Below are 26,054 nucleotides of genomic sequence, written 5' to 3'. Positions count from 1 at the left end.
CTGGGACCGGCTGGGAGCAAAGCTGAGGTTGTTTTTGTCTGTTCTGCTGGTTTTCTACCCCCACTTCACTGGCTGATGTATATCCAGCTGAAATGCACTGGATTTTCTAACAAAATCATTGGTAGCTTCAAAACCCACCACCCTGAGTAGACGAGAGCTGTACCCTCTGAGGCAGCTCCCATACGTGCACTGCAGCTGAGGCTGCCAACATTCACAAATGCCTCCAAATCCAATCTGATCAATGGAAGAAGATGCTTCTCCTTTTCTGTTTTTCCATCAGAAAAGAAACATCTCCTAAACTGCATGGCACACAGAGGGAGAGGAGTGGTGAGAAGTGAGCTGGGTAGGGAGCAGACAATGCATCACGATGCCTTTAAGTCGCTGGATGAAGTTCATTTCTCCTTGTCTGTACAAGGCTGGACTCTGCATTTTCATGGTAAATTTGTTTACCGAGCCGTTGTTGAAATTCTGGAAGCAGAGAAAATGCATTTGCTCCATAACCTTTCCGGATCTGACAAGTCCTATAAAATCTATTAAAGCCTTTAATGAAATCCCCGCTCAGAGCCAGCTCCCATGAATGAATGTGGAATCGGAATTTAAATTAAAATGTTGTTTTTGTAGTCTGTGGGTTTTAGCCTTGACAGAAATTAAAGGGACAGTTCACATTTGGGGGTTTTGTAGCTCTCTCCCTTTACTTTTGTACTGCCTCTTCCAGCAGAGGATGGCTGTTAGAGCCTCTCCTCCTCAATCTGAGTGTGTGACTCTGCTGCAAGCACAAACCCAGGTACTCTGCATAATTTCAATTAGAAAAAGCAAAATTGGCTAATGGGCAGCACCGTATTTTAAATGAGCTGTGGGTCTCTTGTTTGCAGACATAATGCTGTGCTCTATCTCCCTTAGAGGTGCACAAGGCTGCCCTCAGTGTGGAGGTGACTGCAGTGATGGTCACCAGCAGCCTCATCCCTGTCCTTCTACCATTGGCCCTATGGAGATACTTGCAAGCAATCCTCCGTGAGGAGCCTGATGCAAATCCCTTGGATGTGCTTGGCTTTGCATACTCAATCCTTTAATTTCCATATGTAAATACAGGGCTGCATGTGCAGGGGTTGTGCAGGCAATTAATTATTTTGATCTCTCTGCACAGAGCAAAGTGAAAAATCCCACAGTGAAGCACAGGCATCTCAGCCTCTATGATAAAAGGCAGCTGTGAGCTTTGCTTGCTTTCTCCTAAGCTGGGACCTGACGTGCCCAGCAGAGCTCACGTTGCATTGGCTTCTGCTGGTCCCTGTAAGAAAGGAGTCAGCAGTTAACCTGGCACAAGGAAATCCCTCCCCCCCCCCGCAACTTCTCAAGGCACCAAAGGGCTTCTTGGATCCTTGCTCCCTTTTCATTGCCTTGTTTCTGCTCTCTCCCTCAGGTTCCCTTGCTCAGCTCTCACTGTGAAGCCAAGTCTGCACTGTTTGGTGTCTGCAGCTTTGTTCCTGGGTCCAGGCAGTGGGATGGAGAAAGAATGGGGGTGTTCCAACAGCCAGCATGGGAGGTGAGCATGGGAAAGGGAAGGGTGGGATAAAAGTTGTTTCTGATGAATGCCTACACGTGTCATTGGGAAGGCATAGAGGTGCTGCCTGGCTCCATGTTAACCACATGAAATGCCAAGTTCCCACCCAGTCCAAATAGAAAGAAAAGCCACTGAGAGCTCTCCATTTTGTAGTGCCCTATCCCTGCCTGAGCCTGCTGTGCTCAGTGTTGCTCCATGTGGGCTTAGCACAGGCTACTCACTGCTATGAACTGCATGGAGTTGCAGATCACAAATAACTGCATAATAAACAGACATAAACAGCCATTTGGTTCATGGCTGATAAACTTTCATGGTTTGTTTTTATCACTGTGAATGCAGAGGGCTTGGGAAGGGGGATGCTGCCCTGCCAGAGACTGGGTGCCATCCTGCCCCATGGGCTGGCGAGCTCCCTCCCCAGGTCCTCAAAGGGCAAAGACCAATCTTATGGGGAACACCTGAGGGAATTGGGATTGTTAGTCTGGAGAAGAGGAAATTCAGGGCAGATCTCATCAGATACCACAGCTCCCTAAAAGCAGGTTGTGGTGAGGTGGGGGTCAGTCTCTGCTCCCATGTTACAGCAATAGGACAGGCTGTAATGGCCTCACATTGTGCCAGGGAGGATCAGGTTGGATATTAGGAAAGATTTCTCTCAGAAAGAGTGGCCAGGCATTGGAATGGGCTGCCCAGGGAGGTGGTGGAGTCGCTGTCCTTGGAGGTGTTCAAGAAAAGGGTAGAGGTAACATTGAGTGACATGATTAACAGGGATGAGTTGATGGTTGAGCTCGATGATCTCTGTGGTCTTTTCCAACCTTAATGATTCTGTGATTGTTTCTGCCGTGGGTAATATTGCAGAGTTTTCCTTTCTCTATGAGAAGCTGAGCAAGAAGCTCCTCTCCCAAAGAGGAGCAAGCAACTGCTGCTTGAATGTAAACCTTTTTTGGGATAGGAGAAGGTTGAGCATGCCCATAAGCAAAAGGATTTCCCCCATCTTCATTGGCAGACAAGGGCAAGGTTGGGAAGAGTCGCCCCAGAAAGGAGCATCTTGGAAGGCAGGCGAAGACGAGAGCGTTTGCAATGCAGGAAAGCAGGGGAACTCATTAGTGCAATGTGAAGTGAAACAGAAAATGCTTGAATTTGTTGGCAAAGTGGCAGAAGGAGGGAAAGAAATGCTCTTTCCATGTCAACACATTGCTGGAAAGATAGTGAAAACTTTGCCTTGTTTTGGTGGCCATCAAGCCTTTGTGCTTGTCTTTCCTTTTTCCTTAACTTGGGTTATTACAAAGCAATCCATGCTGTTTCTAAGAAAAATATCATTAAGTTTCATTTTGAAAATGTCAAAACAAAATGTTTTGGCATTTCTGAAGTGAAACATTTCATTAAAAATGCTACATCTGAGTGTTTTGACATTTTTTAGATCCGATCTCCACCTCCCCCCATTTTTTTCCAACCTAAATTTGTTAATATTTTTAGTCCGTCTGAAATATAATTTTCCAGCAAACATATTAGTAGTTAAAAGCCAAATTAATGGCTGCCTTGCGTGTTTTGTTAGTGGTGAGCAATGGGAAACCTGGACAACTGATGGTGCCACTGTTTTACAACCTCAGTTGTCATTTCCATGGTACAAAAGGATGTGTAATTGTGATAGGGCAGAGCAAAAAAGCCTTCATTCACTTTTTATTCATTAAGAGTTGTGTCGTCAAGAATTCCCCCAGTGCACAATGGGGGCAGAGTGGGGTGACTCTGGATATGCTGCCCAAGCAAGCTACTGATGCTCACAGGCTCCTCAATTATTGGCTATCAATTGGCTGTCTTTAAAGCATTGCTCTTTGCACAGCAGAGGGAATAAGTCGCAGGGAGGACATGGTGCTTGTGGCAGTGTGTGATAGTCGCCTCCCAAAGCTCAAGGTGGTTGTCATATTTCCAGGCTGTCACAGGACTTTGAGAAGTCCTGGAGGCTGCCTCGGCACTATGAAAAATATCAACACTGTATCTGATCTGCTAATGAAAGATCCAGTTGGTTTTAATCCAGATAAGCTAGTTATCTTCATGCAAACCCCTATGCCTGTGGCTGGAAAGCTGGGAATGCTGCTGGCACTGTGGCTGCTTTGAGAGCTGCGGTCCCAATGCTCTGTGCATTGGCATTGCTGGAACCAGGCTGGCAGAACAGCAGCCAAGGACCTCCTCCTGAGGCTGGCTGCTTGCAACTCCATCTGGGCAAATAGCAATCCTCTTTTTTTGCTATGGAAAAACACTGTTTTTCCTCCTTTCTTCTGCAGCTGCGTGTTGAATTCCCACATGTTGGGAGTGGATTTAGGTGTCAAGACCACAGATGTCAATGAAAACACCCTGCACTTCTGATTTGGGTGATGCCAACTCACTGAACACTGAGTTTTCCCAGCGAGCATTGGGTTCTCCTTGTGTTGAGTTAACCAGTTGGTTAACTCAGCTGAAACCCTGCTGGAGATGAGGCCCTGGTGGGGTTTTACAGGTGCAAACAGGTGTGAGCTAAATCTCCTGCAGCAGGGGAGATTTAGGCCGGATGTTAGGAAATACTATTCTTCTGAAAGAGTGATCCAGCACTGGAATGGGCTGCCCAGGGAGGTGGTGGAGTCACCAACCCTGGAGGTGTTCAAGGAACAGTTGGACTTTGTGTTGAGGGACGTGGTTTAATGAGAGCTTTTGGTGATAGGGGGATGGTTGGGCTGGATGATCTTGTAGGTCTTTCCCAACCTTGGTGTTTCTGTGATTCTGTGACAGATGCAGCCTGAAAGTTGAATTTGCTCATAGGCAAAGGGGACAAACAGCCTCTGTTCTCCTGGTTCTTTGGGTGTATGCAATTTCTGAGCAGTAAGAGCCACATTTTTAGCTTTGCATCGCTCTGCCCCGACTCCCTGGCGCTGCCACAGCTCCTTTCTAAACAAACATTAAGAAATAAAGGGCGGAAGGGAGGTGGTGGCTCAGGAGCGTAAAGTCCCACAAAGAAAATTATCTTCCTTTCACTCGAGTTTTTTTGAAAGCTGCTGGGCTGCATAGGCGGCTCTGTTGATTGCAGTTTCAGTCCCTGATTATGCAGTAATGGAAGCATCAGAAATCATTGCGCTTCCTTCCTCAATTTGAGTTTGCCCTTCATCCCGTGGTTTCAGGCTAAGGAGAAAATGGTCATTTGGAAGAGGAAGGGGGGGGGAAAAAAAAAAGAATGCAATCTTGTTCATTTCCCTTAAAGTCACAGCTCTTTATTTGCCATTCCCATTCTACATCCTGCCTGTTTCAAAGATCAATTAGCAGCTACCTTATATGTGAAGAAAAAACCTTTTATGGGGAAACTTTTACCCAGGCTGAAAAGTACTTTTCTTCTTGTCCTTCTTGTGGAAAGGCTTGTTGTTGCTTAAAGCAACATTCCTGGATAAAAAGCTGGTAAATGCTGGAAGGAGACACTTTCTGGGCATGTGGAAGGCTGTGGCAGGTACTTGTCCTGCTGTCTCCTAGTTGGTGGTGCTGAGGCTCTGCATCAGTAAGCAAGAAATTAGGGTTATAGCAGGGGAATCCAGCAGGCTGCAGGGCTGGGGCTGTAGCATCAGAGCTGCAAAGGAGAGGAAAGCAGCTCTCCCACCAAGAGGTGTGGGGGCTGAGGTGACCGTGCCCATCCTCTCTCCATAACCACCCTCCAATAGTTGGGATTGCTCAAGAGAGGCCTGAGCAGCTGTGAGGCCATTCCCTTATGCTTATTCCACATGGGACAAAAGTACAGTCTTTATTTCAAAGTTATATAACACCTGCACACGTCTTTGTATCAGGATGCACAATGCGGGCATCTGAGCAAGGACTGCTGATCACAAGTTCAGCAACCAGGGACATAGTAGCTGCACAGCCTGACTTCAGAGCACTTTGGCTGGGTAGAGGCTGGTGCATTGGGATGCTCAGCCCCAAAGCTTTGCCCATCCTGTGGTGCCCGGGGCTCTGTGCTGTGGTCCTCTTGCAGGGCTCAGCTCTCCTCTTTTCACTCTTTTTTTTTTTTTCAAACTCCAATCTGTTTGCACTTCTCCTTCCCTCCCCCCCCCCCCCCCCTGCTGCCATCCCTTAGGCCTTCTGGGGAAAGAAAGAAACAGCCTCTCTGTTTTTAATCAACCTAATTAGTGTATCTTTAATACAATTAGAGGGAAATTTTACCGCTCCCCCCCCCTTTCCCCGTGTATCAATTAAAGGCCCACAGTTGCAGGGTAAATTTCTAATCCATTTAGGACCTTCTCCCCCTACTCTCCTCCTCCTCCCGCCTGGCAGAGTGTTGCTTCCTCCTCCGTTTTCTTTAGGAGCCTGTTCAAACAGCACATTGTAAGGAGTAAATAAATTACTCTCTGCCCCTGTGCCCTCTCCCGCGCGGCAGCCGGCCCTGTTCCAGGCAGCTGCCCTGATTGTGCATGCAGGAGCTGGGGGGGAAGGGGCATGCACAAAGCTGGGCTTGCATGCTGGGGTTGATGGGGGGGAGGTCATGCTGTTCATCCCTCCTTTCTTCTATTCTTCACCGCTGCTGTCCCGTCTTCTGCATCTTTTTGCTTTTATCTCTGTAAATACATAAATAGATAATAATCTTGGTGGGAGGGGGGGTTGTTGAGGGGTTCTCTTGTTTGATTGTTTTGTTGTTGTTATTTCTCTGGTATGTGGTGATTTATTCCTGTGGAGATCTGAGTGGGTTTTTTTTTTTTTCTCCTCGGTGGTCTTGTGGGGTAGCAATGGGTTTTGTCCCTGCAGCTCCTCCTGTGCTGGGATGTTGTGTGGGGAGCTGGGGCTGCATGCACCCCGCTGCCCTGTGCGATCACCTCGGGATTGCCCAAAGCAGGAGGCAGCAGCCCTGCGCCATGCCAGGCTCCTGCAGGGAACCTCAGCACCAGCATGCTCAATCCTGCCCTATGCTCCATGCGAGCAACTTGGGCAGCGCAAGGTACCAGCTGCCGGAGTAACATCTAAATATCAACATGTTCCTTTTTAGGGGGTTGCTTTTGTATTTATTTATCTTCTCTTGTAGCATAGGCAGATTGCTGCTGGGCGTGCAGAATTCAGGGGTGCTGTGGCATCCTCACGGCAGGTAGATGACACTTCCCCTCACTGTGCCTCTCCTCACTGGCCCCAGACTACAAGGTCCTGCCTTTATGGATCACCGAATCCCTGTGCTTTCTTAATGAACCTGCGTTTAATGCTTGACTTCTCCGTGTCATGTTTAATTACAGCAGCTGTAACTTCCTTGTTGGTTGGCTTGAAATAATATCTAAGTGCTTCTGAGCTTCAGAGCCTTGTTATTCTTCTATAATTAGAACCTTGAAGCTGGTGTGAGCTTTCTCTGTGAAACAGGAGCTATTTCCCATGCACTGCCTATTGCAAAGCCTCAGCTTGCCTGAAGTCGGGAAAGAGCTGCTGCTGTCTGAGTAGAGTGGAAGGGAAGTTGGCTGTGCTCTGTGAGTTAACATCAGTGGAGCATCTCAGTGAGAGATCACCAAGGGCTAGATATCAAAAAGCTCTCAAGATGTATCAGAATGGGTTTTGACGATTTTTTTTGCTTTGGTTTGGGTTGAATTTACCTCCCCTTGTGCTGAACTCTCAACTTTTCCCTCAGAAGGGCTGAGATGTGGGTTCTTGCTGCCTGCTGTTTGGTGACTTCTTAGGAAAGGGAGCCAAAATAGGATGATGGACGGCCAGCATGGCTGCTCTTTGAAGCCCAAAGTGATGCCCAAGAGCAGCCAGCTTACCAACAAGCAGCCTTTTAGGGTATGCCAAGTCAGGAGAGAAGGGTGCTTTGAGAGGGCAGAGACTGACCCGTTGCCAGCACATCTGCATGCCCAGCAGAGCAGCAATGCGCATTCCCTCTGCTCAATCTCCTTCTCTATCTTCACCATCTATCTAAAGAAGAGTTTTGTTCTGATGGAAGTGAAGGGAGTGCTGGCTCACTACCTGGGGCAGCTGCAGCAGGATGTGACCACCAGTTGCTGGGTTTTGTGCAGGGAGCTGAGCAGTGGGGACCTCATCCTGGCTCTTCTGGGGGGAGATATGGGGACGTGGCAGCTGTGAAATGGCTCCTGGTGGTGTTCTTGGGTGGGGGGGGGGGAGGTTGTTGGGGCTATGGGGAGTTCAAGACACGTCAGTGCCACATGCCCAGAAATGGCATTGCAGGAGCTGGTGCCATCATCAGCTGTAAGGCAAGGAAATGAGCATTGATATTTCTATTTTTTATTAAATTTGCATTCTTAAAGCTGCAGGTCTCACTGCCTCACACTGGGGAGAAATTGTCACAGCAATGGGAAATGGTCCCAGCTGTGGATCTTGTAGCATGGGATGAAAACCTGGGACAAAACTGAGCTGGAGGCATCAAGGGAGTTCTGGGCAAGCCAAGGATAGGACCCTAAATACAGCATCTCCTCAGCAGACTTAGGGCCACCCCTTAATTCCTTGGAAATACGGTCCCTAGAGAAAAACAGCATCCCTGAACAGGTCTTATATGAAACAGGAGAAAATGGATTACTTGATTTATACTGCAAATAGATGTATTTGGAGTCAGGATAGTTGTAGACAGCATCCCTGCTCTGGCAGAGCCCAGGCAGAGCCCACGAAGCAGGACTGGACTGCTCAAGTGCTGAAGCATCACCAGCCACACACACACACACACTGAGCATGGCAAGGGCTTTTTCCAGGGAGAAGGGATGACAGGGAATGACAGTCTCTGAATTGCAATTGGAAACGTTTACAGCCCAGTCAATCCTAATTCATTATTAGCTGTAATTGTTTCAAAGAAAGTGTCCACTGTTATGTAAAATGCAGTCCCAGATGCTCCTAATGGTTCAGGCTCTCTGATTGCTGTAATTTGCAAAGCTTTTGCCTTTTTTATTTTTTTCTTTTCCCCTCCCTCTGTAGTTATGATGTGCCTTTTATGAGCTAGGAGGAAGAAAGAGAGAAAAGCACGCCATTAGAGGCAAATAATCATGTTGTACCTGAAAGGCCATTAGTAAGGCTCACATGGATGTATGCATCTGGTCTGCAGCAGGCCTGCCCTGGGACAAGGGACACCTCGGGGACACACAGGGATGGGGAGAAGGGACACAGTGTGGGCATGCAGCCCAAAGCAACATGGCACTGATCTGGGCATCAAGACACGTAAATAACCACTGTGCTTCACAATTAATTGTCAAGATGAGATGTGGGCTCTGTGTGGATGAGGAATTTGGTTGGCAACTGCCATGGGGGTGACAGTGTTGGAGGTGTGTTTTGTCTACTTTGTTTTGACATGAAGGAAACATCCACTTACCACTTCCATCTTCTGATGTTGCTCTGCGTAAAGGCAAAACCACAGAGATGTCTCTCACAAAGCTGGGTGGTGTGAGGCATTTCAAAGCCCTCGTTGCTTGCCGTCTTCCACCTCCACCTCTATTTTCAGTCCCTCTGTCTGTGTCGATCCTGTCACCAGAGGAGGCTTAAGTCCATAATATCAACCTAATTTAAGGAAGGCTTTATGTGATGAGACATATTTCAGTCCTCCCTGTATGCAACAGAAAGGAACTAAGGGAGGTTTGGTATTTTCATTACCCCAGTCAAGGCTGACATCCGGTGGGATGAGGCACACTCTTTGTACTGTGCTTGGATGAGCTGGATCTACCCAAGATTGGAAATAGACAAAGAGATCCTTACAGTGCTTTTGGGGATTCTTTTTGGCAAAAAATACAACCTCCCAAACTCATTGGGAAAGAGGGTAGTGGACATGAAAGCTGGGATTAACTATAGTGTCTGGCAGATGCTATGTCTGTAAATTATCCTAGGGTGAAATACTCCATAAATTGTGCTGAGGTTTCCCCATTTCCAGGGCCAGACAAGGGGAGGAGGGAGAGCAACAGGACAGAGAAGCAAAGGCCAAGAGGAGCGAGCTCTTCCCCCTCTGCAGCCCTGCTCCTCCTCCAAATCTATCTGCCCGTGACCCCACAGGACGGGGCAGTATCCCCAGCCCAGCCACTCTGCTTCCCACCAGCCAGACCTGCCCTGGACCCCCCAGGACCTGCTGCCCCAAGATAGCCTTTGTCTGGGGAAGATTGAGAGGGCTGATTTAGTGGGGTGGCTGCCCTGCCCTTCACCTCCAAGGAGGGTGGTCCTATGGAGTCACTGCTGGGGGCACGTGGGGCAGCCTGTGATGTTATTGTCTGCTTGGAAGCTGCCGGATGAGCTTTTAGCTGGGGAGAAAGGCAGCATCCATCGCAGCCCCCTGCATCACCCATCCCCAGCCACTGCATTTCACAGCACCTATCCTCATACTTTGCATTTTGCAACCCCTTGGATCTCGCAGAATCCAACCCATGCATTTTGCAGTATCCACTGCCATCTTTTGCATTTCAGACACCATTGAACCTTGCAGCACCCATCCCAGCCCCATGTATCCATGTGTCCCAGTGCTGGACATCTCCCCGAGCTGGGAAGAGAGGTGAGAAGTCTTATTAACAGGAAGGATTTAATATGTTAACCTGGGAGCCCTGTGCTGTGGGTCCAACTCTGGCAGCTGGCTCGGCCTTGGAAGAGTCAATTAGACTCATAGTTTACTCATTAACATAAGGTCTCTAACTACCCAGACCTGATGCTGTGAGGGTGCTGAGGTTGACTAATCAAACATGGACAGCCTCCAAAAGGAAGCTGGGCTCGTGTTGAGTGGAAAACACTTTCCACTGCTAACCCTCCAAAACACTGCTTTTGGGAGTGTGGTGAAGTGCTCTAAACTCTCCAAATCACTACTAGAAAATGGGCATCGTAGATGTAAGTGTGTTGGTCACAGGAACCAAAGCAGCCTTTCTTCTTTGATTTTCTTTTTTTTTTTTTTTCCTTCCATCTCAATTAAGTCCCTTTATTATTTCATCACGGAAATTGTTTGTGCCTTTAACGAATGGGAGGAACATTTGCAAATGCCTTTTTGTCTGAAGGCAAAGCTGCTTGGTGTTACTGAACTTCAAGGGATCGTTCCCTGTTTCCGCTCCTCTCCCTTTCTCTGCTGAGGCAGAACGTAGCGTAACTTAAAAGTCAGTGATTCAGACTGCAATTATAACCTAAAAGCACAAATAAAAGATAAGCTGGCATCCCACTGTTCCCCATTTGCATCTGTGTCACATGGGATGAAGGGAAAAATAAAATCTGCTTTTATAAAATGTTGAGCCAGAGAATCTCGTCCAGCAGAAAGAAGAAACAAACAGATCCCCCGAGGCAGCGGCCATTTGAGTTGCAAATGACAAATTCATTGGAAAATGGGACCCTCTCTGCGCCCTGAGAGCTGTGTGTGCCCAGGACCTGTGCACTGATCTGCATCCAGGTTGAGCGTTCTGGGCTTGGCAGGTTGGAAAATCACCTACCTCCTCGAGTGCTTCAGGTCTCTCCATTTGCAGAGGCAAACAGCTGGGAAATCACTAGCGCCTTATATGTGCTTAGTGCTGAAAATAAACTGGTTTTTCAAGTTATGCTATTTGGGAGCAGTGCTGTGTGTCCTTGGTTGTTGCACAGCCCTGCAACCAGGTCTCTTTGGCAAGCCTTTGCCTGCTCACCTGGGTGCAGATGCAGCTGGATGTGAGGAGCAGCAGCAGCCCAGAATGTGTCTGAGTCTGTTCTCCAGCACTCAGCACCAGCTTTCCCTGTCTGTTGTTCTCCAATGCTGTATGAAAACAGATTGCATATTTTCTTGCCCGTACCCAGGACATCTCAGTGTGTGGAGACACAAGCAGGGCTCGGGGCAGGTGGTGACTATGGGATGGGCAGCTCTCAGGGTCTTTCCCTACAATCACATGATGCTATCGTTGACACATCACCATGCCCAACCCTCGGTGTGGGCAATGGAGGGGCTGCTTCCAGCCCGACCCTGGGAAGCTCCGCAGCTGTGCCAGGGCTGCTCCAAACAAAGTGCCCCCATCAGTGCTGGCAGCTCCCATTTGCATACAAATGTAGGAAATCCTGGTGGGCCCTGGAATTGATGGGGAAGGATGCAATGGTTGGGTGAGGGGGTGAAAGCAGCCAGTGTGCAGATCCCCAAATCTCCAGGCTGGGGAAGGGGACAGGTGGCCAAACAAAGGCCATCAGTAGGGCTGTCCCCATGGCATACAGTACAGTTTGTGGGTACAGGACCTGTCTGTCTCTCTATCTGCCTTTTCTCTGCCTTCTGCTTCTTCTCTTGTTCCTCCTCTTGTTCTCTTCATCGACCTGTTCTGCTTTTCCCCTCCTGCTCCTATTCCTTCCTGGGTAATGCTTTGCAGTGATGTTTCAGCCCTGCTTACCTCCTGTCTGACAGCATTGAGTGCTCCTCAGTGTCTTGTCCAGAGCACCACTCACCCAACCAGGCCAGTGGCACAAAACTTTCAAATGCTCCAAAAGCAGAAGATTTTACAGGGTAAGGAGGGTTGAATAAATCAGCAGTGAGGAGAGAAAAGCAGCCTCTGGTGTTGCATTCACTACACTCAGCAAAGGAACTCAATTGGCAGCCTGGTGTGGGCCATAAGCAGGCTGTTGGCTTTATTGTGGAGAACAGCTATCCATGAAACACACTTTTACAGCAGAACATGGAAAGCTGTGAGGGTACTTGAGCAGAGAAGATGATGCTTTTGCCAAACCCACCAGTTGTTCAGTGAGACCCCTGAGCATCTTGCAAGATGGAGTTGCACGTGGAGGAAACACCAAATTCCTTCCCTACTTTTTGCTGCCAGCTTCCAAGGCTCACGGAGCACAGGGCTGACAGCAGGGGGACCCAAGCTGACCCACTGACTCCCAGAACTTCAAAATGTGCTCAGAGAGGTGAAACGCAGAGCCACGAACACCACACCTCGGTCCGGAGTTCAGCAGCCCCTTCTCATCCCCACGTGGAATTAAAGAGAACGAAAACCCAGAGATATGATGTACTGGAAGTGCCACAGCTCCCTCACTATCCTTGTTGCTCCCATTTGCCAACATCACGACCAGCATCCCAAATATGTGACCTCGGCAAACGACAAATCGAGGCTGCTTATCACGTGGCTGCTTAAGAGGTGCTTGCCTGGTGAATGGCCTTGGCATACATTAAGTGAATAAACCAGGGCATTGTTCGGCTCCTTCAGCCGCTCTGCTCAGTTGACCCACTCAATAACTGTTTGTTTGCACAGATTTCCCAGTACAAGTGCAACAAGCTGAACCCTGGATCTGAGCAGATGTGTTTGGAGTAGGCTCTCTCTCCTCGCTTCCTTCCCATCAAGGTGTATTGTTGCGTCTTTTGAGAGCTCCAGCTCTCACCAGCGTGACTCATTCAGGCAAAAAATCTCCACGCTGTTTTCAGGGACCCTCGAGAGCTTCCAGGCGTGCTTCTCTCTTCTGTGGCTGTATGCTGAGTCTTCAACTAACCCCAAACTTCCCCCTATGAGCTCTCCTCGTGTTTTAACCTAACATATCTGCACACAAGAAGATAGCAGTGCAGGGGGGTGCTGGAAGGTGCGCCGCTGCTCCCTGAGGCCAGAATCATCCCAGCGCATCCCATTGATGCTGCTAGGCTCCAGCTAAGCCCTTGTGGAAGGGCAGACCCTCACAAGCAACTTTGTTTCTTGGACTCCATTTTCAGATGGAAGATTTGCACAAACACAGCACTTCTCCGTGTGGAAACCAGAGGTCGTGCAGCTCGTAAGTTTGTCTGGCGTACAGCTTGCACTGTTTGTACCTCGTGTCCTCTGCCCAAGAGCAGCAAAGTGCTGTGTAAATGTCACAGATTGAGACTCGTCAGGCAAAAACCCTCATTGACGCAGAGACAAAAGCGCACGGAAAAAAATCGTCTCCAGTAGTAAAAGTGAGGGGATGTCTCCGGATATTTGAAGAATGTGGGCAATAGGGTGTGGAGCTGGGACCCATCCTGCAAAACAAAGCAACAACGGCAAGATACGGAGCACGCGATGCTGCTGCCTGAAATCAAAGTCAGCTCGAGGTTAGCTAAAAATACACCAGGCACGTTCTGGGGGAATGTGGGTGCCAAGACCTACTAAGCTATTAAAAGTTCTGGAGCTTTAAAATCCTTTCTTCCATTGATGTATCACATGAATCACAAATACCCTCAAACGAGCCATTTGCGCGTCTCCCTCCAGACGGAGCTGACAGGGGGATAAAGCAAACGCATGCAAATATTATTTCAGGGCAAGCTGAGATTGGATGGGGTGACAGAGAAAAGTTAAACATAGCAGCATATTTATTTCTGCATATTTTTGTCAGCTTGCTGCTGGCAGCGAGACGAAACTTCAGCAGAGCCCGACCCCGCAGAGCCGCGCAGTCACCATCTGCGTGTGGCTTTTTGGGGAACGGGGCTGCTCGGAAAGGTGGGATCGCATCGACCCTCGATTCCTGAGCACCCTCACATTTAGTGCCGCAAACCTTGCCAGCTTTTTTTCTCCCTTCCCCACCAAACCTACAGCCAATTTTGGGGCTCCTTCATTCCCTCCCTCCCCCCCAAATCAGACCGGCGGGTCCGTTTGCTTTTGTCTCCCGTTAATTGCTCGCTACTTTTCCCTGCCTGCTCCTCCCCCTTTTAAGGATAAATTTTAAAGCCGGAGCGGGGTGGAGAATGGCTGGGCCCGCTGTTAGTTTTGACATTCGCCCGGTGACAGCTGGATCTTGCAAGGCTGGGGCCGTTCGCACACAAAGCCTATTAGCTGCGCCCACTCACTTAATGAGCCCTGAAGTCTGGAAGGAAAATTTCCTCCCCGAAGTGTGGCAGAGCCCTTTGTCATTGTAAACAGGCGCTGCTCGCCGGGCGCTGCCGTGCCTTTCTCCTTCCTGCCACCGCGGCTCTTCTATTTACTCAGCAAACAAAAGCGAGGCCGTGTCAGCATGCGGGGATGGAAATGCATCCAGCGCCTGGGGCTGCATGCATGCACGCACACGCGTGCCGCCAGCAGAAGCGGCCCCTCGGGCACTCAGGCTGCAAGGCCGGGCGTATCCATGGGAGCTGCGCCCTATAGGAACCGTATCCTATAGAAAGTGCTCCCTATAGGGACTGTGCTCTGTATCTCACTGGTGACAGGTGACAGGACGAGGGGAAATGGCCTCAAGTTGAGCCGGGGGAGGTTTATTTGGATATCAGGAAGAAGTTCTTTACAGAAGGGGTTGTTAAAGCACTGGAAAAGGCTCCCCAGGGAGGTGGTTGAGTCACCATCCCTGCATGTGTTTAAAAACTGTTTGGATGTGGTGCTCAGGGATTTAGAGGAGGGTGGTTAGGGTAGCATGGTTAGGTTGTGGTTGGACTTGATGACCTTTAACGTCCTTTCCAACCTGAGCGATTCTATGATTCTACAGAAAACATGCTCCTATAGGAACTGCACCCTGTAGGAGCTGTGCTTTATAGGAAATATGCCCTATAGGAACTACTTCATATAGGAACCATGCCCTATAGAAACTGTGCCCTGTAGGAACCATATGCCCTATAGTAACTGCTTGCTGTAGGATCTGCTGATGATAAAGGGCCTGGAGCATCTCCGCTATGAGGAAAGGCTGAGTAACCTGGGTCTGTTCAGCCTTGAGAAAAGAAGACTTATAGGTGATCTTATTAATGTTTATAAATATCTTAAGTGTGGGAGTCAAAGGGGCATGGCCAACTCCTTTTCAGCCTTCCGTAGGGATGAGACAAGGGGAAACACAGCAACAGCATCTCCTCCTGCCTCTGCCAGGCTTGCAGCCTGCCTGGGTTGCTCTGTAAGCCTCAACATGCCTCATTTACACTTGGAATCCCTTACAGAACAACACCAGAAGTGCCCACCAACCATTTCACAAACGTTGCAAGCTTTCAAGCACCCCTTCCTCATCCTCTTTGCTTGTTCTCCAGGGATTTGCTCTCTGCTTTATGTATTACGTATTTCAGTGCTTGCTTGCTGTCGGTAACCAAGGCTGTTTGGTAAAAACTGAGACATTTTCTAAATGTAAGTCAGGCAAAAAATTACCTTTTTTTTGTGTGTGCGCTTTGCAATTATCACAGCAAAGTGATTCCTTTCTTCCCTCCATAGTGTAATTTCTTCTTTTTTTTTAAACAGAGAAACTAAAGTGCTACTTCAAGAACACCGGGTTAATGCTGTTCTTGTTTCCCCTGTGAAGTTAAGCTGGCATCGTGACTGAAGTGTTTGTCTTCAGTTCATCCTATTGCTGGTGGGTACGTCCCACTTTGGGAAGACACAGGGAGCATTCACAAGCAAGAAGGTCACATGGTCCAAAATGGACTGGTTAGTAACAAACAGAAGGAAAAGACCTATCTTTCTCTTGTGTTTTCAACTTCCTTTTGCCAGTGCATCTAAAGAGCCTTTCCTTTCTTGCTTCATAAAAGTGATTGTCTCAGGAAATACGTGGTGGCTTTTGTCACCAACCTGAGCACCCCCTGCTTGCTCCTCTGGATCCTGCTGCTGACAGTACAGACCAAGGTGGGGAACAAGAGCCTTTCTCCATCACTGCGGCCTCTTCGTCTCAGTGTCCTTCTAATATCCATTAATCCACTGTTCTCATTTGTAGGCTCTGTTTTAATTCACCACTGTGCACACGCCTGACATTAAGTTGGCAAGCTCGTGCCTGTGTAAAAGCTGTATGTTCCAACCAGGCAAAGTGCTGCAGGAGTGCCTGTGAGGGCAGAGCGTGAGAGGGGATTTGCATGCTGCAGATGGAGCTAATCCCTTTTCTATGGCCAGGCTTGCAGGCAGCTGCCCCAGGAGCAGGCTGTGCATCCTCTCTCTTTTTAGGGGCTCTGGAACAGAGTGTGTGGTGGGTCAGGCTGGGGGCAACAACCTGGTGTGCGCAGCGCTCTGGCACTTTGCTGTCACACAGCCCCACCTGGGTAGGGTCACAGGTGACATCCACATGGGCTCAGAGCTGCTTCTGCAGCCCCTCTACCTTCGCTTGCCTCCAGTTCAGTCAGGGTTGCTGCTGGGGCACGTGGCCGGGCATAAGCAAACCATAAGCACCTCCCTGTGGTACCCAACCAGCTTCTGAAAATTGCAGTTGCTGCTGCTGGTGCTGTATGATGAGAGTGCTGTGAGAACCTGAGCACGTGTTTCTGCTCCTCTGCCCTGCAGAGCCCTCAAATAGCTGATGTAGACTGAGGGTTAGGTTTCATTGCAGCTCAGCTAATGCTGAGCAAGCTGCAGAAGTTGCTGTGTGTCCAAGCAGCTGACGGGAGATGTTTGGAGCCCCTGGATGAAGCTGTGGTTTTCAAAGCCAACTGCAGGACATAGATTCTCAGCACTTACCAAAATGAATTGGAGTGTTAAATAAAAGATCCAGTTGGCTTGGCCATGTGAACGAAATTCTGGTGAACATCCCTTTGCCATTAGATGCATTAATTTTATCATCTGGCCTGAATTTGGGAAACTCAACTGCCAAAGCATTTGGTTGTAAGTTTAATGATTCGTTTGCAGGGGCAAGGATGGGTTTCCCATGCTCCTGTGATTATTTTGTCAGCCCCGTGCAATGAAAAACTTCTAGGCAGTTGTGATGAGTGACTTGGAAGGTGATGAGGAGGTTTTAGGTCATTTCTAGCTCTAGTGTGTTTCTGCATTTACCTGCCCAGATGCTTATGGGTTCAAAGGAGCCAGGGGTCCAGTTTCTCTCCCATGGAGGAGGGAACATCTGGGTCACGTATTTCTGGTCCACAAATGCTTCCCTTAATAATTACAAAGTAATTAAATTCCTTTAGGAGATGTCCCACCAACTTTACAGCCATGGCCCATCTGCATGTCTGCTTTCTCCTGGTGGGCTCGTGGGGGCCATGCAGAAACGAAGGCTCCCACCAAGCCAGGGAGAAAATAGAGTTGGGTTGCATTTGAAATAAGGCTCATGCAAAAAACATTTGCATAATAGCATGTAAAAAAATGTGACACGGAACTAAATATAGTGCGGTGCTGTTTTGCCAACCTCTGGTTAATCAAAGTCAACTGCATTATAATGTAGCGTGTGTTGTCTCACTGCCTATCAAATTTCCATTCTTCCAAACCATTTCTGTGTTTGTGAAACGTGGCTCCGCAAACGTCAGACAACAAAATCCCAGTGGTGCAACCCCTTGAATCCCTTGCTTTGCTCCCGATTAAAAAAGAATAGTAGGAAAAAGTTTTAATTCTTCAAGTGTCACCATGCCTTTGGAGCAAACCGTGCTGAAAGGGCTGGGAAACACCCATTGCCAACACACTGGAGAAGGATGGATTTGTTTGCCTTGTCTGGAGCAGATATAGATGTAGAAATATTTACTTTCATCAAAAACCCAATTTCTGTAGAAAGAAAGGAAGTGTTCAAGTGCAGCTTGTCATCCTGCTCTATTTCATCAGAAATACTTTGAGTCTATAAGTGGAGTGTTAGAGTCTGAGCATCAGCTGGTCCTACAGGAAAACCAGAAAAGAAAGATACTCCAATATTTTCCTTGATTGTTTTTTTTCAGATATTTGTCCTCTAAATCTCAGATCTTCCCATTTTCTCCTCCTTGCTACTGAGAGACACGACCTCTGCCTGCCACGTTCTCCCCATGGCCCCAGCACAATATCACACGTATTTCTACATAATCTTGATGCCAAACACAGAGGTGACGCTGCCAGTGGGACACGGGACTCTCACCCCCACAAACCTCATTGTCCTCCATGAGCCCCAAACTCTTCTCAGTGCCCACAGTAGGGCTCTGTGATGTCAGGTCCAATACAAACACATTGGTGCATCGACCTCACGGGGCTGCAGGGCAGGAGCCCCCATGGGATGCACTCCTGCACGGCTCTGTTAATAGGTTAATGAGCCCATCGTCTGGCTGAGCTGGAGTGCCTGGCTTTCCAAGATAAAACTATCCAGCCACGTTGGGAGGTTGGGCCTCTTTATGACTGAACGCCATTCATCCTGAGTACACAAGAGCTCGCAAATTTAATAAGCAGAATCCATTTCAGCCCCGTGGCCTGCCATGGCAACAGGAGAGAGGGGCTCCAGCCTCCGCTGCTCAGGCATCATTATCTCCAGGGCCATCTGCTCCAGAGAAGCACAATCCCAAACTCATTTAAATAGAGCCAGCCTGAAATATGTGACGATTTTTCCCAGTCCCCCCCCCTCTTCCTGCACGGCTACACCTCCATGCACAAGCAGGAGATGTAATATTCAAAGGGTGAGGAGAGGGTATGGGAGATAAGATGATAGTGATAATGAACTGAGGGAAGGCAGCCGGGGAGGGAGGAACTTTCCTCCTTTGGCTGCTGTTCCCAAAGAAAGCAAAAGGTTGCAATAAATTATAAATGTATTTTTCAAATCATCTTCTTGGATGAAGTATTTGATAAACAATGATTCATCGCCCTCCCCAGAACACGGCCTCGCTGGAACAATTAAGTGGTGAAGAAGACTTGCCCAGCTCATTCATTTATTTCCCTGCTTTCTGAGTGATGATGCACGGTCCTCGTCATAAATGATACCATAAATTACCATGTCCCTAAATGTGCTTGCTCCCTGCACATGGGAACATCTTGGAAAGGAGATGGGAGGAGTTAGGAAGAGGATTGGGTTTGATCCCACGCACCTGGGATGGGAAGATGTGAGATATGTGGCCTCAAGTGCATCCCCAAAAGGGACAGGGGAGGATGTGGGTTTTGACAGAAGGATGTATACAAGAGCATGCAAAGCTGTACTGTTGTGCTTCTTCTGGACAAAGTCATTTTCAATGCATTTGTTTTATTTCAGACGTGTCCATGCTTGCAGGGAGCTGTTAGGAGCTGCCCAAGGCAGGGGCAATGGGGATGCTGATAAGTGGCTGGATGAGCCGTTGTCCTGCAGTGTAAATCCTGAGAACTCTTAGGCTGTAGGTGGGAAGAGATGGAGCTCCCAGGGAGTTGTTTCAGCAGCACCCAGGCTGTGAGGGCATTCCTGTGTTCGGCCCCTCCGCAGCTGATGGAGAGGACATTGCTGCAGGAATTTCTGAAGGATGCCCTTTTGCATTGCTTTCCTGTCTGGGTATTCTGACCTCTGCTTGCTGGGTCACAGGAGCAAATCCATCATGGGGTGAATGATGAGTTTTCTTTCCTGAAGTGGAGCCATTGCCTAAGCATGTACTAAGCATCCCTGTCCCTCCTGAGTATCTCTGTCGCTCCTGAGCATCCCTGACCCTTCTGAGAGTCAGAAATACTTCTGCAAAAAGCTTTTATGTCAGCATCCATGCAGTGTGTATCAACCACCCCGTGTGACCGTGAGCGTGTGTGCACAGGGGTGTCAAGGCTGCGGATGCAAATGGGTGAGATGGGATTGGATGAGATGGAATGGGATGGGATGAGATGCAATGGGAAGCCACGGCCCCTTTAGCTGCTGGGGCTGGCGTGCAGTGTGGTGTACGCAGTTGCCAGCTCCCCACTCATGCATATGCAGTGTTGGGGTCTCTTTTGCCTGCAGCTCGTACCTGCCAAGATCCCTGGCTCCAATCTGTGACATGGGGTGTGCACATACATCACAGGCAGCGAGGCTGCGGAGCGTTGACGAGATCAAATGAAAGTGTAGAAATGCGGCTGGGAGGCAAAATGAAATCATATATATTCATTACATTCATTTAGTGATGTTAAGCCTTCCGGTGCCCGTAACACTCTGGACGTGCTGTCACCATTCACCTAGAGAGAAAGCAGCCACCTCTGCAGACAGCGTGGAAGATGGCCAGAGCCTGGGCGCAGCTTAGGAGGGGATGTGGTGGATGCTGGCACTGAACACTCATCTCTGCTGTAGCCCCAGAATGGAGTTATACACCCTGGAAAGTGGGCAGGATTCCCTTGTTGATTGAATCCTGAGGTATGTCAGCGGCGATTGCTTGGATGAGGAATTCAGGGTTGCTGCTGGTGCATGCCTCTGGGCAAGGCAATTGCAAATACACAAGAAGTTCTGGTGACCAAGGCATGCAGTGTCCCCACCTGGAGGCTGAAGCTGTGCAGGTCACTTGCTTGCATGGATATCATACTGAAGTGTCCACTAGCCCAAGCTGTCAACTCTTTGATCAGGAATGCAAACTCAGCAAACCTCAGGTGATAATCGTAGAATCATTGAATCATTAAGGTTGGGAAAGACCTGTAAGGTCACCAAGTCCAACCATGGAACCATCAAATCATATGACATTAACTTACAGAAAAAGCCTCTGGAGCTCTGGAACGTTTTTTGGTTGATGAATTGTGAGATTTACCACACAATCTATAATAACGTGGGGTTGTTTTTTCTGTAGCTCCATTAGAGATGATAAAATGCCAAGTTTTATGAATAAGTTTCAGGGTATTTGTGGAAGTGCTTAAATATATTAAATCTGCAGAACAGCTGAACATTTCCTAAGGACTGCTTTGATGCAACTTTCTCAGCCTTTTATCTTTCTGTTATCACATGAAGAGCTGAACCTGAGGAGGCCTTGTATTTCATGATCCTGTTGGAGATTTGGCCTGTACACGGACTCAATAAAAACCTTCAGAAGACACAAGTTCAGCTCCTGTTTCCTCATCTGGAGGAAAAAATAAAGGATTTCCTCTGAAGAAATTTCAGCTTCTTTTATCTCCTTATGTCGATCCTTGTCAGAAATGCCTCCAAATGGAGATGCATATTAATGTCAGGTGCCCACTCCAGAGGAAAGGACAACCAGATGTCCTCGCCACGTGGACTGATGCTGCACACTAAATCTGATCCTCTATGAGTTCTCAGCCCACAGTATCAGGGACTCCTGTCCACCAGCTAGCTGTGACTCTTGCCTTAAGCACAAGCATTCAATTATTTAGCAAGGAAAATGGGCTCTTGTAACTAATAAAATATCTGATTCAGCCCCTTAATCCCATTCTAACATCTTTAAACCAGTGCCAACATAGGTGAGACTGCTGGGATAGGAAAGCTAAATATTGCTTTCTGCCTCGTGGCTTGCTTTCAAAAGTACATTTCATTCCATCTCTGTTGTTCAGAATTAATGTTGCAGAGAGCTTTTCTAGGAAAGCATGGCAGATGCCCAGCTCCAGCAGGAACGAGCCTACCACTGTGCGGATATGTTGGAACATGGCATCCATCCTGGGTGGAGATGGCTGGGCTTGTTTTTGAAATGCTTGGCTGTGAGCAACATGAGAAAACCAACTCATGGGTCAAAGCTCTCGCAGCAAACTGCGCTGCTGCCTTATTTTTCAGGTTTTAAAAGAGAAAGCCCAGCAGGTGGGAAGGAAGAGATTGAACAGGGCACTTTATCATTCTTCCAGAAGCAAATTCTTGGCCACAATCTTTCCAGCTCCTGGTGCGGTGGCCTAACGTAACTAGACAGCACAGACTGAAATCTTTCCTGCATAATTGTGTGCTTCACTGGCCTGACACCGGGAATGAATTTAGCTCACCCGAGGCTCAGCTGGAGATGGGGTGGCTTTCGAGCAGCTTACGCTCCGTCCCAGCGCATCACCCGGCATTGATTGATCGCCTTTTCTGCAGTCTCTGACAAGAGAGGTATGAAATTATCATTTAAGAAGCCCCTCGGAAATGCTTTAAGTCATTTTCTGGTCAGATTTACACCATATTGAGAGGAGTGGGGCAACAAGCATCTCCTCTCTTGTTCCCTTGTCAAATTCTGCAGCTGATGGAGCTGGCTGGGCTGAACGGAGGGCAGGGAGGGGAGTGCTGATGGGGAAGGCAAGGTCACACCTGGGACACTGGTGGGCACCAGGAATCCAGCTTGGTTCTGAGGCCCATCAGCTCACAGTTTTGATGAAGAGTCAAAAAGAAGCAGGGCGTTTGACATTTTCAGACAGGATATGATAATGTAGTGCTTGTGCTAGGGGAGAGTCGGTTGTAAAGTGCAGGGAAATTTGGGAGAGACTACAGTTATAAACTTATACATGGTGCCTATTTCACACACAGCTTCACTTCCTCGCAAATTTCCTATTTTAATTTTCTTTAGTGGGTTTCTGCAGGGATATTTTTGTGCCCACTTCTCCTCAAATGCTCCATGTGTAGCAGCTGCCGTGGCCACATTGCCAGCCCAGCTCTCATGGGATGTGCACAGGGCTCATGCCAGGACTCTGTTGGCCAACAAGGGGTTGTCATCACGGCGGGGCATCACCAGGTAACGTGCTGCTGAGTCCAAGGGACTCCAACACACAGCCTGGAGTCTTTAATCATAGAATCTTAGCATCATAGATTCACAGAATCATAGAATTGTGGAATCATACAGTCATAGAGTGGTTGGGTTGGAAGGGATTTTAAAGATCATCCAGTTCCAACCTCCTGCCGTGGACAGGGCTGTCACCCACCAGATCATGCTGCCCGGTGCCCCTTCCAACCTGGTGATCATTTACCACCCAACCAGCTGAACTCTCTCCAAATCACACAGAAAAACAAGCACTATGGTTTTTAACCTAGTGCTAATGGCAGCTCGCTTGTGCTAATCAAAAGGGAGCCATCAGTTTGGAAATGTCCCTAATTTAATTCAGGGACTTCAAAATAAATTCCTTCAGATGCAGGTGCCTTGAGAACAGCCGTTTTTAACTCATTTGAAGTAGTGAATTCCTCTCACTGGACTTAATTAGGGACAGGTATTAAAACAAATCGAGGGAGATCTTAGAAGAAAAGTGGATTTATTAGGAAAGAACTGTAGGGCTTTTTAATTAACACCAGAACAGGCGTCCTTAAACTGTTTCTCTCTTCTGAGCAGATTACCTCAGTGAAGGCTCAGAGGCCATGTGCAGCATGGAACAAGTTCTGCTCAGTGCTCCCTCAGATTGCAGCATCCTTCTGTTTTCCTACAATGTAGACTCATCCTGGTTGTTTCTGAGCGAATTGCTTTTTTGTTCGTGTTGCATATTCCCTAAACAGTCATATTAGTGGTGACAGCATGTCATCTTGATGGTGTTATGACAGTATGACGCCAAACTGGTATTAACATAACATTTCCTTCTGAATCTTGTCTGAAAACATATTGTTCTCCCTTGCCAGCACTTCTCTGTTTCTCTCACCCTTTACCATGGGTGCTGGTTTGTTGCCTTTTTTGTTTCATCTCCCTTGTTGGATGGGGTTGATAAGCAGCCTCTGCAGAAGCATTTTGCTGATTGTTGAGGGGATGAGACTGAGGCACAGAAGCACAAACCCATTCCCCCAACATCATCCAAAGCTTTGTGGAGAGGAAGCCCCACACTCACATTTCCTTGGCTGTCGTCCTCCTTTCCTCTTCTGATTTGCCTTGCTCAGATTTATGAAGTTCATATTTATGGAGCTTAGGTTGAAAGATGCACATTGCTACCCTTGGAGTTATTTGTGTTTCTCCCTGCATTTTCTTTTACAGCTTCAGTTTAAGGTGGATGCTGATATCCCCCAAATCACAGAACCATAGAATGATTAAGGTTGGAAAAGACCTCTAATTGCAACCATCAACCCATCACCACTGCATCCACTAAACCATGTCCCCCCAGATGGTGAAGCCAGTCCTGAATTCAGAAAGCTGTGAAGTGGGAAGAGCTGTAACTGGGGGTGAGAGGTTTCTGTGCAGGAGGGAGATGAGCACACACTCCAGCTTGTTTGACTGCACTGTCTGCCTGATGTCATGCAGAGATTGAGCAGGTTTGACATGCACGTCAGAATTGTTTGCTAAATAAGGGACTTTTTTTTTTTTTAATGAAAGTAAAATGGATCTGGTTTGCCTAGGAAGGGATTTTCAAGTTAAAAGTGAGCAACAGAAGCGAAGGAATCACACAGCAAGATGTGCACTCTTGGGAAAAGCCTTTCACCTCCCCAGTGGGACAAACACACTCCTGCCCAGGTTGGCTTAGGTGGTGCCTGGCTGCAGCATTTTCCTGCCAAATTCTTGCTCAGGTTTAAATTTTGCCTGTTTGTTTTCCCTTCTCTTCCTCCGCTCCTGACTTGACAAGCGCATCTTTTAGCAGAGTATTAATTACCATCGCAGTGCTGGGACTTGTAATTATCCCTCCCTGGTGCTTTACAGACTTCCCAGCACAGCTCGCAATGAGGGCAGGGTGAAATGACTCAGCTGGCAAAGGGCTCGTGGTGGTAGTCCAGGGCTGTGGTAATGTGCCAGGGAGTGTGGAGAGGGGGGAAGAGGAAGGAGGAGCCTGTCTCTTTGGAGTAGATGAGGACTTGGAGGATATGGCTTGTGGCCTTTAACCAAGGTGTTTTCTTCCCAGAGTTTATAAGGAAAATAGAAGTAACCTTGGGACATCGCCAGGAGATGGGGAAGTTCAGGAGGCCTCTGAGGATGATGATGATGTTTGCTAGTTTTAGGAAACTCCTCTGTATCATCTCTGTAGATGAGAAGAATCCCAACAGAGGCCCACAGAGGGAGATTCGAGGCTGTGGCTGCACTGTATGTTCCCTTGTGCTGTATGGGGCAACACAGTGGGTTTGCTGCTGTAAGGGGGTCACCAACGTTTCCTATCAGGGATTGACCAGCTGTGGTCGAAGCAGCTTTCCTTTACTTATCTCACAGTGATTTGCTGCCTTATTTGGTCCTGAGTTCCAGGGTCTGTAAAAGTGATTCATACTCATTTAAAGCACTGTGTCTCGCCAAGCATTTTAAATGCAATACTCTGCATTTAGCCCTGCAGCCTCACTACCAGCAGGCACCTCCTGGTGTTGTAGCAAAACCTTGCTCTGCTTCTATGCCAGAAATGCAATGTGACTGCGCAGACAGGGCTGCTTCTTTGGGACCCTCATCCCACCTGTGCTGCCCATCTGATGTCACCTGGAGATCCAGCAATTCCCAGGGCCAACCCAGGGCAGAGGAACCGCAGGATACAGAGCCAAAGTGCAGCACTGCCACCACTGCCAGAAACCCACAGCTTTTGGCCATGCTAGGAGAAAAGAAAAAAAAAAAAAAGCACAAAATACTCTGGTTAAAATGGTGAATTTTTCTCCAGCAAAGTGACAAACATTGCTAGTGAAAACTGCCTTTCATTAGAGCAAAGAGGGGCAAGGGAGATAAAAATGAAATAGGCCGTGCTTTTCTTCCATTTATGTCCTCTTTGCAAACCTTGATGTTTTTTTTTTTCGTTGTTTGCTTGCTTTATTTTTTCCCTTTAGATCCCTCCAGCAATGAGAAATCTTATTACAATTTATTGTGCATTTGACTAGGAATTTAGGGATCTCAAATCACAGCCCAGTCTGGCAAGAAATGCTGATAGGTGTAATAAGAGGCAGGGAATGCTCTGAGCAGATTTTACCTCTAAATAGAACAGCCAAGTGACAGAGGGAAAGTGGGTGAGGAGATTTTCCCATGGTCACCCTCAGAAATCAGTGGCAAAAGTGGGAATCGAATCCAGATCTCTGCCTCCTAAGCCGCTGGACAACTGTCCTCCTGGGGAGGACAAGGAGTAAATGTAGCAATGTGGCTGTGATACTGAATTCCCAAACTGGAAGCCAGCACCGTGCCCTTCCTGCTGCTCTGCCTTGTGCCTGGAGCTCTGACAAACTGCATGTGGAATTAGGCAGAGCTCATTTGCCCAGCACTAATGGGAGCAGTTCATAATATGCCCACCACGTTGGCCATCATCCCTGCCCTGAGAAA

Source organism: Tetrao urogallus, assembly GCF_951394365.1.
Source record: "Tetrao urogallus genome assembly, chromosome: 16".
Classification (NCBI taxonomy): domain Eukaryota; kingdom Metazoa; phylum Chordata; class Aves; order Galliformes; family Phasianidae; genus Tetrao; species Tetrao urogallus.
The sequence above is the reverse complement of the archived record's forward strand: the minus strand, read 5'-3'. Positions refer to the sequence as shown.